Below are 17,280 nucleotides of genomic sequence, written 5' to 3'. Positions count from 1 at the left end.
ACCCATTGCAGTCCCGGAATCAACTGCAGCGAGGATGGGATATAATTTGTCCGACCAAGCCTCATCTTCTGAGTTCTCTCTCAGGAAGAGCCGCCCACAGGAACCACGGAGGTGCTCCTCCTTGAACTTGCATAGCGAAGGAGGTCTGCGTGGCACGAAGAGCAGACTATAGGAGCCATGAGACTAAGCCTCATGATTTCTGGCTGTAGGCAGCACAATTAACCTACAGCCCTAGCTGCACTCCAAAATCCATCACCACACTCACACTGAGGCCACACCTCCAAAAGGCTGCTCCTAGCCAGTGACGATGGCACATAAAACTGGTTCATTTTCTGGGAATACAGGAGACTCCTCTGATAGGCGACTTTGGCTCGAGGGTGCCCCATCTTCCTTGCTGAACTTTCTGAGAACTGCACTATAGACTAAGACCGTCCCTCCCAAGGGTCGGGGCTGTACTGCTTCTGACAGCTCCCAGCCTCCTCCAGCCCATCCCCTTTTCCCTCATAGGTGTGCTATAAATCTGTTACACATCTAATCCCATCTCAACATCTCCTTCACTGTCTTCATGATCGGCCTCTACCATCTGTCTGGGCTCATCCCCTCCTTGCTCCCAACAAGCCCCTGCCCACTGTGTACTCCACGGGCACCAGGAATGAGCATGCTACTTTTGCATTCAATCCTAGAAAAATCTATACTACTCTCTCCGTCTAGAATGCCCTTCCCCCTCTGCTTTCTCTTTGGCGACTGAGGTTTGGCAGCCAGTATACACAGGACACTTTGGCCTGGCCCCGTTTTCTTCACTCTTTCTGTTTTTGCATGACCAGGCCAGGGCGGGATATGCCAGACGACAGGGTGCAGATGCCTCATATCCTATACCAGGTCGTAGGGCTCCATCTAGGTATCCTATGTGGTACACATCCCACAAACTGGCTCTCCCGCTACATAGTGACAGAGTCTAGAATGTGTCCATCTGTAAGGACCAGCCACTACTCAGCTCCAGCTAAATGATGCCATGAGGCCTAGGGAGGCAAGATCTGATGGGTTAAAAAAAATATGGACCCTTAGAAGTCCAGATTTTTATTGTGAGATTGCTGCATTTTAAAGGCTATAAACTAATTCAAAGTAAAACCAAACCCAACAGGAGGTCACACAAAGACTATTTACTGACTGCTCTGGTTCCCACCCGCCAGCTTCTGTCCACCACCCTAAAACACACTAATGGCTTCGACCACAACCCTTACGGAATATACCTCGTAGACAGAACGCTGGAGGCTCAGCACACGGCGATGTCTCTAAAACCTGCAGTCCTCTCTGAAGAAACTTCATCATTACATTCTAGATTCTGTCTTCTTAGTTCATGAAGTGTTTTATGACCCCGTGCTACTGCAGACTGTATTAACCTCACCAAAGAGGCAACGAATTCATCCTTTTATTCAACAAATATTTGAGGACCTAACATGGGCCAAACCCTGTGCTATGTCTAGACGTTCCGATTTGAATAATCAAGCCCTTATAATCAGGAAAATCATAATTAAGTAGAAGAGACAGAAATGTAGAAGGTACGATGTTATGCTGCTTGAGAAGATTTTATTAATACATTTATTCTCTATTAAAGGCAAACATCTTGATTTCTCAAAGAACATTAGCATCTTTTAAGCAAACAAAAAATATATATAAAATGCCAAGAAGAGGGATCCCTGGATGGCGCAGCGGTTTAGCGCCTGCCTTTGGTCCAGGGCGTGATCCTGGAGACCCCGGATCGAATCCCACGTCGGGCTCCCAGTACATGGAGCCTGCTTCTCCCTCTGCCTATGTCTCTGCCTCTCTCTCTCTCTCTCTGTGACTATCATAAAATAAATTTAAAAAAATTAAAAAAAAATGCCAAGAAGCATCTTAAACCATAACCTGGCTATTTGAAAGATTTTAATCTATGAGAAATCTTTTCATTATGCAATTGTAGAAACTAAATGAGGATTTAGAAATATAGTGAGCATTTTTAAAAAATATTAATAAATAGTTGGCAATAAATGCTTTAATAAAATCACTTCAAAACTGTTTCTCATTCTTACACTCTGAAATGCATTGTTCTGAAGAGTGACATAAAACAGATTAATTTGGGGGAAGAAGCCAAAAAGTACAACACAATTCTCTTACCTGAATATCTACACCATCAAGGTTCCATTGCTTATCAAGTCCTATTTCTAATCACGTAAGTTTATGAAGAAACATGATTACAACAGCTACTTCTAGGGAGACTTGGTCATAGTTTCTGGGATTGCTGAAGACCCGTCATACATAGTAAAGATACAATTAGAGCTACCGTGGGCCCTGTCCCTAACTTAAGCACAACTGCACTCAGCTAGTCCCAAGTGGGTTCTCATTGCGGGGTAAGGTGTGGTGTGTGGATGGAGCCCAGAATTAGAGTAAACCTGGCAACTGTTCCAAATGCTTCTTCCCATCTTCCTCTCAGGTCCCCAATCACACTGCAAATCAATTGCCTGGTACCGTTCCAGTTCCAGAAAGCAGATATGTGAACTTCGCTTTCCTAATAACCCTGGCCAACACTTTGAAACACACTGGGAGAATTTTAACAACTGGATTAAAAGGCCAATCAAATGGTAAACTCCCAGGGGAAACGCTTATGCCAGAGAATAGATGAACTGTTAGCTGATTTCAAGAACAAATGGAAAGTGCAAATCTGGGAGAAATGAGTGGGCAAGGAGAATAAACTAAATGGGATATGAACAACTGGGCCACAGAATCTGGTTTAGTAAATCTGTAGCACGGTGGAAAGATGAAATTCTCTTTTCTTCCTAATTCCTTTTTTTTTTTTTTAATAAGAGTTCATTTTCCTTTATACGTGATAAAATTTGGGCAGGTTTGTTCTCTTTGTCTATTCTCCTATATAATGTGACAGATGACAGGGTAGGAGAAGTATCCAGTAACTTACAAACTTGACTGCAAGGAAAGGCTGTAGACAAGGATGTTGGCTTCAGGGCTACTGAGCACCAGGGGGTTCTGGAGGACCTTGCTGGACATCCCCCTAAATCGTCTCAGTTTGCCTTGTGTGAGGATAAGGTCAACTGTTGGATGATGCTTAATGACATGTTGTTAACCTTTTATGAAGTCAGGGAGAAAGGAAAACGCAAGCCACATGAGAGAGCTTCTGAGAAGAGTGTGACATCGTCAAAAACAATCAAAATATAAGAGAAATTAAAAAAATACCAGAAACCTAGCAAAAAAAAATATCACTATGTTTGGTCTTCAACTCAGATGGCGGTAAGGGGAACAGGGGCTCATGATTATGAAAGATGCACATTTCACTGCCATGTAATTCACACATAGGAATTCTCCTGGAAGTATTTATTATCTAGCTTCTGTTTCCATTCTCACCACATGAGACAGTTTGGATCCTAAGACGAAATGGAATTTTATTTACAATTTTTAGCTTAAAAAAATGGAAAAAGTTGACAGTATTTTGGCTCCCAATGATCACAATGCCCACAATGCAATCCTGAGTATTTATTTCCTGTTAACTGGATAAAAAGAACAGACACATCATCGCTGGCTTAAGAGATCTCTCTGGGATATTGTACCGTGTTTACACGGCTCACAGACCCAGTCCCAGTGTGACTGATCATCAACATTATCTGAAAAAGTAGACTATTACAGACACAGACCCAGGAAGCCTAAGGCAGAATCAGAAAATCGGTATTAAGACAACAGCAAACACAACTTCCATGCTGATTTAAAGATTTCCAGGTATAGAAACTTTAGGTTTAGATCAAGAAAAATATGGATAAACACCATCCCTAAACAACAGTTCACAAAAATAAAATAAAAATTGACTAATAAATCTTTTAAAAATGTTTAGCCTTATCAGACTTCAAAGAAAAGTGAATCAAAAGAATGATTTAAAACAATATAATTCATTCACCCATAAAACCGGCAAAATACTTTGATTCGATAATGCCCTATGTTAATGCATGTGTGGGAAAAAGACAATCTCACTTGAGAAGCAAATTAGTTTATCTTTTTTTGGAAGGTAATTAAAAAGCATCTACCAATTTTTTTAATGTACGTGTTCTTTAATTCAAAAATTCTGTTTCCAACAATGTACCCAGCAGAGGTATTTCAAAAGCGTGCCAAGATAATACAGGGGAGAATGTTCGTGATAACTTAAATATCTAACAACAACAGGGAGGTTTATAAGTGAAAGTCATACCATACAAAGGAATATTGTGTAACTTAAAAAAAAAAAAAAAAAAAAGGAAGAAGATTGGGGCACCTGGATGGCTCTGTTGGCTAAACGTCTGTCTTTGGCTCAGGTCATGATCCTGGGGTCCTGGGATCGAGCCCCACATCGGGCTCCCTGCTCTGCAGAGTCCGCTTCTCCCTCTGCCTCTGCCGCTGCTTGTGCTCCCTCTCTCTCTAATAAATAAGTAAAATCTTTAAAAAAAAAAAAAAGGGAAGAAGATCTACATGATATATTATGGAGGGGAAAAAAGGAGATGTACATGAGAAAGTACACTATGGTCCTTTTAGTGTTTTCAAAAAAAGGAAATACATAAATATATATATATGGGCTCTACGCATAACCTTTATTTTCTGAAAAAAATACCTAAAAAATTGTTAATAATGATCTTTGGGAGAAGGCCTCACCCTGGAAGAGGGAGGGAGGTTTTTACTTTCATTTTCTATGTTTCTATGGTGTTTGCGTCTTCTCACCACCTACAAATATTCAAGGGCATGCGCGGTGTTTTCTGCAAGATCTGTTTAATTCCATGCTAGCTTCCCTCACTCTCTAGTACATTTCTTAGTCAAATACTTCTGCCAATCACCATGTGAGTGAGTCAATTTATTTCAGATTATATCCCACCCACGCTGCCAACCCACTTACTAGAAAAATGGATTTGAGAAGGCCTATAATAAAAGACTCATAGTAAGGCTATTAAATAAAAGCAGCAAATAAAATTCATGGAAAGGAAGAGGAAATAAAAAGCCCCGGCAAATGTACTGACTGTGGCTGAGCAGTCCGCATGGCTTCACATTTCCTAAAGAAGAAGGCCAAAGGGGAAACATGACGGTTGATGTTATTCTTATTGCCTGTTTGTCAAAGTTTTTTTTTATTTTATTTATTTATTTATTTATTTATTTATTTATTTATTTATTTATTTATTTATTTTTTACTTGGGGCTGAATTCTGAGAGACATGATCCAAGACACTTTGGAAACATCTTGATTTTATGGCGTTAACCTCTCAAATTTGACCCTGCATCCGAATCACCCAGAGGATTCACTAAAACACAGATTGTTGGGTTTCACTGCCGGGGTTCATGACTGAGTAAGTGCACGGTGGGAGGATCTTCTCATTTCTAACAGGTTTCCTAGGTGATGCTGACGCTGCTCGTTCTGGACCACACTTTGGGACACAGGGATCTTTGACCAACCCTTCATTCATGAGCCCCCAGTGGTTGATGACTTCATCAGTAGCCCTGCCCAGGATCTGGACATACTCTTCACAGAGGGTGTGATGCTGAGTGAAGTAAGTCAATCGGAGAAGGACAAACATTATATGTTCTCATTCATTTGGGGAATATAAATAATAGTGAAAGAGAATAGAAGGGAAGGGAGAAGAAATGGGTAGGAAATATCAGAAAGGGAGACAGAACATAAAGACTCCTAACTCTGGGAAATGAACTAGGGTTGGTGGAAGGGGAGGAGGGCGGGGGGTGGGGGTGACTGGGTGACGGGCACTGAGGGGGGCACTTGATGGGATGAGCACTGGGTGTTATTCTGTATGTTGGCAAATTGAACACCAATAAAAAATAAATTTATTATTTAAAAAATAAAAAAATAAAACTAATAAATAAATAAATAAAGACTAAAATGTAACCCAGGTTCATATGATCTAATCAGAAAACAAAGATGGAATTCAAGACAGCCAGAGACGTAAACGTATCGCACATGACTTGGCCCTTCTTGATACAAACTGCTTCTACCCCACCTGCCCCTGATACGGCTTAGACAGGAACTGATAATGCAAATTCATGCCTTGCATTAGCAATAGCCTCATGTACCCACACAGGAGACTGGTCTCCTGCCAACATCCAAAATATATTATCATTGAATTCCAAAATCAAGAATCAATGACCTTTAGACAATCTGCTCTCTCTTTCCCCCCCTATTGACATGGGGAATAGAGGATTAACTGTACCAGGAATTAACATAGGACCTTTCTCTTGGAGAGGTAAGAGTTCAAAACACTTTTCAGGTCAACAACGTCATTTGTCTTCCAACATCCCAGGAGCAGGGTCGGGGTGAGCTGCACCTTCATTACAGCACTGGAATTCCATGTCTGAGGCCACTGTCTCTAAACCCTACTTGGTTCATCGTTCTGAAAACACTTGGTGCCATAGGACATAACTGGTGCATTTAACAGCTGCACTCAGATAAAGACCACAAACACACAGACACACTTGCATGTACACTGACACCAACAACCAATATGTTTTACAAGATTAAAAACATCTAAAACTACATATGCAACAGATGCACTCATAAACGTATATACATTGTACCTCAAAACAGGGAAAAATTTTTAAAAAGGATTTTTAAAAAACTAAAAGTGCTCTGAGATCCCTGATTTTCAGTAAGCTTACCCTGTTTTCAACAGTTCAGGTGCTTTAAGTAAACACCTACTGTGGGCCAAGTACTGTTTCAGCAACTGGGATTATTAGAAGTTGGACACAAACCCTCCTCGACAGTTCTTACAACATCTGTCACAAAACGGATCATTCCCGATGACAGAGGTAGGCTAGGTGTGACGTTAGCTGTGTAGCCAAACGATGCCCAGAGAATGGTCACTGAACCCCTCCTGGGGGGTCCCCGGGGGCGTCCTGGGGGAGAAGACACAGACAGAGCCCTGACACATGAGCAAGAGACAGCTGGAGTGAAGACAGAGCGGTGCGGTAAGGGCCTCGTGCCAGGCTGAAGGTTACGTGCCCAGATCCAGTCACTCCTTCTTTGTTACAAATAGAGATTCAATTTTGTTCAGGGTGGCAGCTGGCCTGACTCGAAATACACTCCCCCGAGTTCCCTGCAGGCCTGGTGATGGGGCGGCACGGTCCAGGCTGATGAGATGCCAATGGAAGCCACAGAAGGGCTCCAGGAGAGCCGACCCCGCCATGTGGCTTCTCTTCCTTCCTTGCCCTTCGCCCTTTCTGCTGCCGGCAATATAGTGAGAAGCCCAGAGGTGCGACTGTCATTGGGGGGCGAGGGGGGGTAGGAGGAGCAGAAAGAGGGAACAAAACCGGTCTCGCAGAGCCTCACATCTGCCCCAGAGGGAAGTCAGGCCCTGTTAAGTGCGCCCGGGGGCGTGGGAGCATGGGATGCATGCAGTGTGGACGCATCGGATGCATGCAAACAGCGTGGACACATGGGATGCACGCAGTGTGGACACATGAGATGCATGCAGTGTGGACGCATGGGATGCATGCAAACAGACACCGCCCTACGCACGTCGGCAAGACTATCGCCGCATTGCTGTTTGTTTCTTTGCATATTCTGGGGAAGGTCCCAAATTAGAGCAAACGCTAACACCCAAAAGCAACCTTCCCAAATCCTTCATTTTTATCAAAACCTGAAAGGAAGGATGTCCTGGCACTTTTAAAAAGTGCTGCTATAATTGAGCAGCAGCCGCTATTAACAATTGTGTTAGCAGAAAGTTTAAATGGTATTTAATCAAGAGCTAACAAACCACTATCACAATGGCCAGTAGCACTGGCAGCCTCCTCTGGGGGGAAAAAATCACATGAATACGTAATCCCAGGGTTTAAAAAAAATTTGTGTAGACAAGATTTTCTCCCTGTCATCCTCCAGAAAAAAGAACTATGAACTTCCTCTTCCTCCGTTCCCTTCCTCTCCTCCCTCTCTCTCTCTCTCTCTCTCTCTCTCTCTCTCTCTCTCTCTCTCTCTCTCTCGCACACACACACACACACACACGCACACACACACACACACACCCTGCATTTGTTGCTTTCCTACACGGTCACACAATCAGTAGTCTCAAGCACTGACAATGCTCTCCTTTTGCTACGTCAACCCCAGCTGAGACCCATAATCAGCAGACAACCAGGCAGGGGTTCTTTGTTACCCCAGGAAAAATGGTAAGAGCCGGGGACCCCTGGAGGGCGGGCTGAGCAGGCTCGGAGGGGACGTGCCCCCGCCTGCGGATCCCTGCGGAGGGTGACCCGTCCCTCCAGGTCCAGAGCACCCGGCGGCGGTCCCGGGACTCCCACCAGCCCCCGGCCGGGCCGCGGCCGCTCCAGTCCTGGCTCTTGCGGAGGGAGCTGTTCCCAAGGGACAGTCACACGGGCTGCAGGAAGGGGCTTGGCCCCCGACAGCCATTCTGAGCCTGGGGAGTTCTGTGGACATAAAATTTAACTTGAAAACACAAAGCTGTTCTCCAACGAAGATTTGCCAATGTCGCGTTTTTTTTTAAGAGGCCCTACAAGGAAGGCAACACCAAGAGCCAAAGCAAACATAACCATGTTCCCAACCACACTTATTGGGAAGATTTATCCTTTTACGATGAAGGATTCCATTCTGTCCATCTGGGAAGGGTCAGGCTGTCTGCCAAGTGTCTTAATACCTCCCTAATGATTTTGACCTTTTATTTATATACTTTGCTCTGTATTCCGAAATGTTTTTTTTCCACTTGGAACTTCCAGACCAGTTTATCCCAACAGTCTATATCTCAAAAGTTCTTGACTCTTTTGGGGACAGAGATCCCTTTATCCGTCTAGTGAAAACCAATGCTTTCCCAAAGCAGTATTTTTATTATTTTTTTTATTTTTCTTATTATTTTTTTTCCAAAGCAGTATTTTTAAATGCATAAAGTAAAATACACAGGATGACAAAGCAAACCAATTATATTTAAATATCAATAGAAAGATACACAAACTTGTGATATAGCAATAATATATGCTTCTTTATTATGACATTAAGTATCAAGCTCTAGTGGTGATGCTAATAACGATCATAATTTTAAGCAGTGATGAGCGTAAATGATATTTTAAGATGTCTGTAACAATTCTAATGTTATCTGAGAATATTTTAGATTTCTACTGATGACAAAGTCACAGGCACCACTAATCCTCTTGTGGTTTCATTAGTAGATAATAAAAATAAAGATGCATTTTGCCTTCCAAATTAAATGCCATATCCTCCTGTAATTTGGAAACAGAAAATTTCCAGCCTACCCTAACACCACTACTAGCTTTTTTTCTAACAGCCCACTCCATTCCACATTCAATTGCATAACTACATCCATATATGATGTGTCAAAGTGATGTAGGGTTAAATATCAAAGATAAGGAAGTCATCTTCTCCCCCTGGTCCTCCAGCCATGCCACTGCCCCCTCTCCAGAGGCAATCACTGCTAACAATTTCTTGATATCTACAGAATGTTTCATTTACAAAGCATTTTGTTTAAATTCTAGAAAACTGTATTTTGCAATGGAATCACTTTATATCCTTTTTTAAAAAAAATTATCATCTTTCTCCTCCCTCCATCCTATTTGACCAACACCACTTATCTTCTGCTTATTATTCTCTTATTATTTCCATGGCTTACTCATTGCTGCATTCACCCTCAACGTTCAGGTCAAGGCATAGAACACTGAACAGCTACACCTTGGCCAGTGGGCCGCTCCACCTGTCTGTGCTCCACTGACGTCCCCAGAAGAACCTCCTGCACACTCCTCTCCCAGTCTCCCAGGTAGCAAGAACATGTTCTAAAGAGAAGAAAGCAGCCTCTCTCTGAAATCTCTCACTGCCAGCACTTCTAGGACAGCCATGAGACAAAATAACGCCCCCCCCCCCACACACACACACAACCACTTTCTGCCATCCTCATCCTGTCCTAAAATAGAGGACAGTCTTCCAAAAGAGGAACATCAGAACCTTATAAAAGAGCAAATCTCCCCCCCTCCAAAAAAAGGCAGTTGGCATATCACAGTCATACAAATCACAAGAACATGCAGAGAAAAAGGAGTAGATGGAGGAAAGGCAAACACTCAAGAAATCATAGAAGAAAATGTCCCTGTCTTGCAAAAGGACTACAGTTGGCAGGGTAAAAGAGCTTATCCAGTCTGAAGTTAAGAATGATTACTAAAGGGACGCCTGGGTGACTCAACGGTTGAGCGTCTGCCTTCGGCTCAGGGCATGATCCCAGGGTCCTGGGATCGAGTTCCACATCAGATTCCCCACGGGGAGCCTGCTTCTCCCTCTGCCTGTGTCTTTGCCTCTCATGAATAAATAAGTAAAATCTAAAAAAGAAAAGAAAAGAAAAGCTATGGTTTTTATGTGTTTATCTCATAATCACTTATCTTCCTATATTCCCTCTTTAATTCTAGTTAGTGTTTCTTAATAGAGCCTCCTGGGTTTTCTAAAAATAATCATCAGCTCAAAGAGGAAATTTTACTTTTCCTTTTTAATATTTCCTCCTGTCATTTCTTGTCTCATATTTTCTAAAAACTCCAGAATTCTGTTAAAAAGCGGTAATAGCTGTCTTATTTCTGATCTTAATGAAAAACATTGAAAGCTTCTAGACAAAAAATAACAAGTTGCCTGTAAAGGAAAGAGAATTAGACTGACATCAGACTTCATCTGCATGCTATTGAGAGGAAAGAATCACACTCCCTGAATTCTATGCCCATCCGAGATATCTTTCACTTCCCACAGTAACAGGAAATATTGAAGTTAATTTAATAACCACACAAAAAAATTTAATAACCACAACAATAGTACCACTGAGTTAATATTCATGGAGCACTTATTCACTCTGCCAGGTTCAATTCTACACATTTCACTTATTGTGATAGTTGGTCTACAAGGTGGCTCCATTAATTCCTTCTCTCCCCCTTCACTCACGCCTGTTCAGGATGGGGTCTAGTCTCCCCATTTCATAGAATCTAGTAGAAGTGTCATTGTACCAGCTCTAAGCCAAGACTTTATGAGGACTGGCACTTTTCTGCCTCCTGGGGGTTTCCATGTAGGAAAGTCCAGCTTCTTGGATAAAGAAAGAGGCTGTATGAGAAAAACAGGCACATGAGTGAAAAAAGCCATGCTGGACATCAAGCCTGGCTGAACCTTCAGACCATTCCAGCCTCTGCTGCTATTTGATTCTGGTCACACGAGAGCCCCCAAACAAGACTGGCTCAGCCAAGTCCAAGCCGCAGAACCACGAGAGGTAATAAGTTGTTGTTTGCACTGCTGTTTTGGGGTAGTTCATTATATAACAGTAGGTGACCAGAACACTGACACTAACGCATTTAGTGTTTACAATATTCCTACCCGGTAGCTGTTATTGGTACTGCCATTCTACAGATAAGGAAACTAAGGGCCCAGTAAGCTAAACTGTCCACGGCTTACCCAGCTAGAAAGAAAATTCTTGGAGAATTGCAACAATTCAAAAATAAATAAATTCCTTGCTTCATCTGTAAAAAATATGGGGAAGGACTCGAATGCAACAAAAATGCATCAGAGCAGAGACCTCAAGAGAGAGGCAAAGGGAAAGGAGAAAGAACAGTGATAAGAAGTATATCTTGCAAATATATTGTGAAATCTAAGATAGTATAGATACCATAACTGAGAGCATGTTAACTAGATGTGAAAGGCTTCTGAAATCACAGACAGGCTGCAGACATAACAGTCATAGTCAAGAAGGAAAGGAAATGCAGGAGTGGAGAAGGAGCAAGGCTGGAGGCAGGAAGAAGAAAAAGAAGCAGGGGCCCTTGGGTGGCTCAGTCGGTTAAGCATCTGACACTTGATTTCAGTTCAGGTCATGACCTCAGGGTTGTGAGCCTGAGCTCGGCATCAAGGTCACACTGGGTGTGCAGCCTACTTAAGATGATCTCTCTCCCTCCTCTTGTCTCTCTTCCTCTCCTTCTCCCCTGCCCCTCCCCCCCCAAAAAGAAAGAGAAAGGTAGAAAGAAAGAAAGAAAGAAAGAAAGAAAGAAAGAAAGAAAGAAGAAAGAAAGAAGAAAGAAGAAAGAAAGAGAAAAAGAAAGAAGAAAGAAAGAAAGAAAGAAAGAAAGAAAGAAAGAAAGAAAGAAAGAAAGAAAGAAAAAAGAAAGAAAGAAGTAGAAAGAAAGAAGAAAGAAAGAAAGAAAGAAAGAAAGAAAGAAAGAAAGAAAGAAAGAAAGAGAAGCAAATGCATTCTGAAGTTCTTGGTCTGAATTTCTACAAGATATAAATCAACAAAACTGACTCATGTAGAAAACTGAATCAGTCAATTATCATAGGAGAGATTGGAAAAGTGGTTAAACTCATACCATTAAGAAGAGAACGGAAACAGGATTTTACAGTGAGTTCCATATAACTTACAAAGAATAAAAATGTTATTTAAATTATTCAAGACTATAGAAACCTAGAGAAAGCCCCTAAATCCATTTTATAAAACTGGTTTAGCCTTTAAAGCAAAATTGATAAAAGCAGTACAATACAAGAAAACCACAGAGCAATCCCACTTATAAATATTTGCTTGTTATCCCACTTATAAAAATTCTAAGTAAAATATTAGCAAGCACATCCCAAAGTAAATGAAATGGATACTGCCAGTGATCAAGTGGCGTATACTCCAAAAAGGCCATTTCCACACCAGCAAATCCATTAACATCATTCATGATAGCAACAGATGCATGGAAGAAAAGTGGTTGGTTACATCAATAGGTTCTAAAAAACATTTGGTAAAATTCCACAGCTATTATTCATAAGACTCAAAGTAAAATATAAATAGAGAGAAACTCCTTGAATATGAAAATACCTATTTATTGAAAATCAACTGCAAACACCATTCTAAACAATGCCAGGAATAAAATGAGATACCTGCTATTATCATTACAATTCAACAGCGCACAGAAGAAAAGAAAATAGTCAATATAAATAGAGTGGGGGGGGAGATAAAATTTTCCTTTTTTGTCAATGATGTTTATATACCCAGAAATTCCAACCAATGAGTTTCTGGTTCAAAAACGAAAACTACTAGAATCAAGGAAGAAGTTTGATCAGACAGCTAGAAGTTTAGAGCTTTTCTCCACATTTGCAAGGAAAATATAATACCATTATAATAGCATCAAAAAGGCAAAAAAAGGGCAGCCCGGGTGGCTTAGCGGTTTAGCGCCGCCTTCTGCCCAGGGCATGATCCTGGGGTTCCAGGATGGAGTCCCACGTCAGGATCCCTGCATGGAGCCTGCTTCTCCCTCTGCCTGTGCCTCTGCGTTTCTTTCTCTCTCTGTGTCTCTCATGAATAAATAAACTTTTTTTTAAAAGGCAAAAAAAGATTAGAAATATGTATATAAATTAAAAATTCATATATTCATTTAATGCAATGTCCATTAGAATCCCAAATTTTTAAAGTGGATATCATATCTGTTTAGGTAAGATTAAACGTCCAGAAATTGGCAAGAAATTTCTGAGAAAGAATAATGAGGGAAGGGCCATACCAGACTTCAATCCATTAAAATCAAAACATGGTATGGAGGGGACACCTGGGTGGCCTTCAGGTCAGGTCATGATCTCAGGTCCTGTGATCCAGCCCCGAGTAGGGCTCCCTGCTTCTCCCTCTGACCCTCCCTCTCCCTCTCTTTTTCTCCTCTCTCTCATTTTTGAATAAATAAATAAAATTTAACCAAAAAAAGCAAAGACATGGCATGGAAATGAATAACAGAACAGACTCAAAAGCCCAGAAATGAATCCCAGTATCATTTCTGGAGTAGCCCCCTGCCCTCGATCATTGGTACTATTCTTAGAATAGAAGCTTCTATATGACAGAGTGAGTATTGTGATCCACTGTGGAGAGAACATCTCACAATAGGATATCATGCAAACAGAAAATAAGAATTAGGTGGAGCCCCTACCCCCATCTTACTAAAGTCACTCAAGAGAATGAGTGAGATATATGCCATCTCAACAATGGAAGTCCATGAGGTACTGGTCAGTAAGGGAAGTAAGATTCAGAGTATATTACAGTAACTCCTCTATTTTTGGAATGTCTTGTTCACTATTTAGGATTGTGAATATGCTGGATCCTGATCACATGACTAATGCTGCTTTGGAGGATGTCTCTTTGTACAAAACAAAACATAAATGTACATATTTGTAAATGTCTATATAACACACGGAGAGAAATGCGGAGATATACAGATGCAGAAACTAGGCTGTTCAATATGATCGGTGGTAGAGTGGGGGCGTCGACGCGAAGGGAGGCAGAAAAAACAACGTAATTTTTCAGTGCATGAATGTTTAAGAAGATCTAATTTATGAAGAATTATTTGCACACAGACACATACACCAGTGTGCTTGTGTAGAGGAAGAGATACACAGAAAGAGAGAGAGAGATGAAAGGAGGGGCACCCAAATGTTATTTGTGGTTATCACAGAAGCATGGATTTCAGGTGATTTTTCCTTTATATAATCAGTAAAAAATAAGTTTCATCTTAAAAAAAAGTTCAGATTGTGAAGGACACATTCATGGTATAAATTTAGTTTTAAAATGTATTTCAAGTGGATGTCAAGTCAGAGGGTCTTCGTATTTTAGCGTGTGAAGTTTTAATAAGGCGGAGGATGAAAGCCCATAGCACATGCCTATCACACCCAATCATGATCACTGCTATCATTATTTCCAGAAGTGCAGAGGTTGCCCTCCGACAACTCTTGTCTAGCTATAGCAAAAGCATAGCCCAAGTGAAGGGAAGCTCACAGAATCGCTGATGACTCTAAAATCACCTTCATGCAGCGGAAAAGGCGTTATCAGCTGTTGTCCTCCACACAGCTGTAGGGCGGGAGATGACATCATCATGAATTAAGAGTTGAAGCAACAGCATTTCCAACCTGAGGCTCGTACGTACTCTTGTCGTCCTGCTAGAAACGGGACAGCACAGCTGATCACTGCACTTCTTATCCGAGGCTGTCAAGCCACCTGATTTGCAGGCAGGCTCTGGGTGATCTCCCTACCTCCGTCATCAGGTCTGCAGGAGCCTTTCCAGTCTCGCTTGGCGCCTTAGTATCCAAACCCCACCGCAAAGGCCGGCAAATCACCCTGTTCCTGCCATGTCTCCAACAGTCAGGGCTTCCAGAGCCCTGGGAGCTAATGGATGGTAACAGATTCCAGGAGAACTTAGAAATCCCTGCGGTTAAAATACTTCTTAAAATGTATCCAGTCTTTCTAGCTGGGGAAAGCCAATCTCATCCTCCCTCACCATACAGTGCGACCTGGATCCCTTAATCTTGCTCAGATTTGCGCATAATACCCTCTGATGTTTAAGTAATGCTGTGCCCAAAAAGACAGCTCCCTGCCGCACCCCTGGCTCTGCAGCCTGCCAGTTGCCCACACGAGGCGAAGGGGACCACACTTGGCTCTACCCCTTTCCTGGTGAGGCCTCCCTGCCCCCCCCCCCCATTAGAGGCTGGAAAACCCCTATGCCTGCTAACTCAGTGAGCCTGAATTCTTGATAAACTGGTTATTTAGTACCATCTAATATCCTAAAAAGAGCAAGTATGAGGCTCGTTATTTTGAAAATGGATGCTTCCATGGTTGGGAGGAGGAAATAACACTATCTTCACACAGAGAAGAGCTTTGAAGTCATCCGCTCACCATAGTCATTTACAACCAGATCAGCTCCGTTACCTTGCTGCTGAAAGTGCTAGAAACACAAGAATGGGTTTTCACTGGAAACTCGTAGAGCTAAATCAGACCTCAAAATACTTCGGATGGCACCCACTTAAGTACAAAACTGAAAAGCTATATAGATGCATAAATGTGCTCAGAACTCTGATTATAATTACCAGGGAAAAGGGCTTTATAGTCATCAGTGAATCATCCTAACTTGGGAAGGAAGGAAAGACTTACGCAAAGCTATACCTGATTGCGGTAGGAATAGGGAAAGAACACAAGGTCATACGCTTTTCATCATGCACTTGAGCCAGCGTGCAAGGATCCTATTTTCTAGTGGGGTCCTCCATACAGTGATATCCTTTCATTGACAGAGAACCTTCCCAGGGGGTCAAATTTGGATCTAAAGGACTTCAAAATAATAGATACTCAAGACTTTTGTATGGCTGAGAGAGAGAGAGAGAGAGAGAGAGAGAGAGAGACATAACTTCTCTGTATGGCAGCCTCTGCTTATATCAGTGCAAATAACACTCACTGCTGTGCCATCATTATTCCCTCTTCCTCCGGGCACCGAGAAGCACTGCGTGAATTGCCAAGACGTTGAAGGAAAGGCTGAAGTTTGCAGAAATCTTACCTTCCACTTACTTCATTCAGTGCAAACGACCACGACCACGTTGATTGTGCCCCTTGAGCCCACATCACACACTCACACACTGTGCCCTGACTTGGAGAAATACATTTCTTTTCTGTCATTTAAGCCACCCCGTCCCTAGTATTCCGTGACGGCAACCAGAGCTGACCCCCTGCTCCCGGGGCTTCGCTGTGCTCAATGACTTGACCATCGTCAAACTGCTGGCTCACTCCAGTTGCTGCCCTGCTAAATGCACGTTCCTTGTTCTCTACTTCCCCCCAAACGAGGCAGGATATTTCCAATCGCATCTCCCTCCAGCTGACAGACCTTCTCTCCTTCCTGCAAGCTCTCTCCCAGCAAACCTCTTCCTCCCATCGAATAGTGGTATGTTGCAGGCAGAGAACCCAGGGGGACACTGGGCTGATCACACACTGCGAGCGGCGTCTGAGAATCACTTCTGTGAATCACGGATCAAAAATCTGCCCTTAAAAAAAAAAAAAAAAATCTGCCCTTATAAGGATCAATCAAATCAACGTACCTGGGAAGTATTTTAGAGGTTGCAAGGGAGCATGTAAATATAAAACATATGATGGCTCAGCTCCTTTTATGGAATCTGACTTCAACGCAGAAAGCCAGTGACAGCTCCAGTAACAAGATTAATTTTTAAAGCCCCATATAAACCTACAAATTTCCATAATAGTCTATGCCATCCCCCAAATTAAGTTACTTCAGGGCAAGAACTTTTTTCTTTTTCATAATCAAGGGGAAAAAATGATTTGAAACAAAAGAAAGCTCAAAGACAGTTTCTATATACCAGACGCTAAATCAGTGGCATTGAGCAAGAGGCTCCCCCACTAAACTATGGGATCCTCAGGGACAAGGTTAAGCTTAATTCACCTTTAAAACTCCGGAGTCCATTCTAGTGCCTGGCACATAGCAAAAAAAAAAAAAAAAAAAAGAATCAATCAATCAA

General features: G+C 42.1%; 1 protein-coding gene across 3 annotated transcripts in view; it reads right to left on the bottom strand.

Annotated features, from left to right (window-relative positions):
• LYPD6 (LY6/PLAUR domain containing 6) overlaps positions 1-17,280 on the bottom strand; it is a 122,859-nt gene that overhangs the window by 45,261 nt on the left and 60,318 nt on the right. Inside the window, exon 1 of one of the 3 annotated variants that reach the window (XM_038565184.1) lies at positions 16,635-16,757. The exons of the other annotated variants lie outside the window; for them this stretch is intronic. The gene's annotated coding sequence lies outside the window, so the exon portion shown is untranslated. Of the gene's footprint in view, positions 1-16,634; positions 16,758-17,280 lie in introns of those variants that run through there. 3 annotated transcript variants of the gene reach the window in all.

Source organism: Canis lupus, chromosome 19 (genome assembly GCF_011100685.1).
Source record: "Canis lupus familiaris isolate Mischka breed German Shepherd chromosome 19, alternate assembly UU_Cfam_GSD_1.0, whole genome shotgun sequence".
Taxonomy (NCBI): Eukaryota; Metazoa; Chordata; class Mammalia; order Carnivora; family Canidae; genus Canis; species Canis lupus.
The sequence above is the reverse complement of the archived record's forward strand: the minus strand, read 5'-3'. Positions and strand labels throughout refer to the sequence as shown.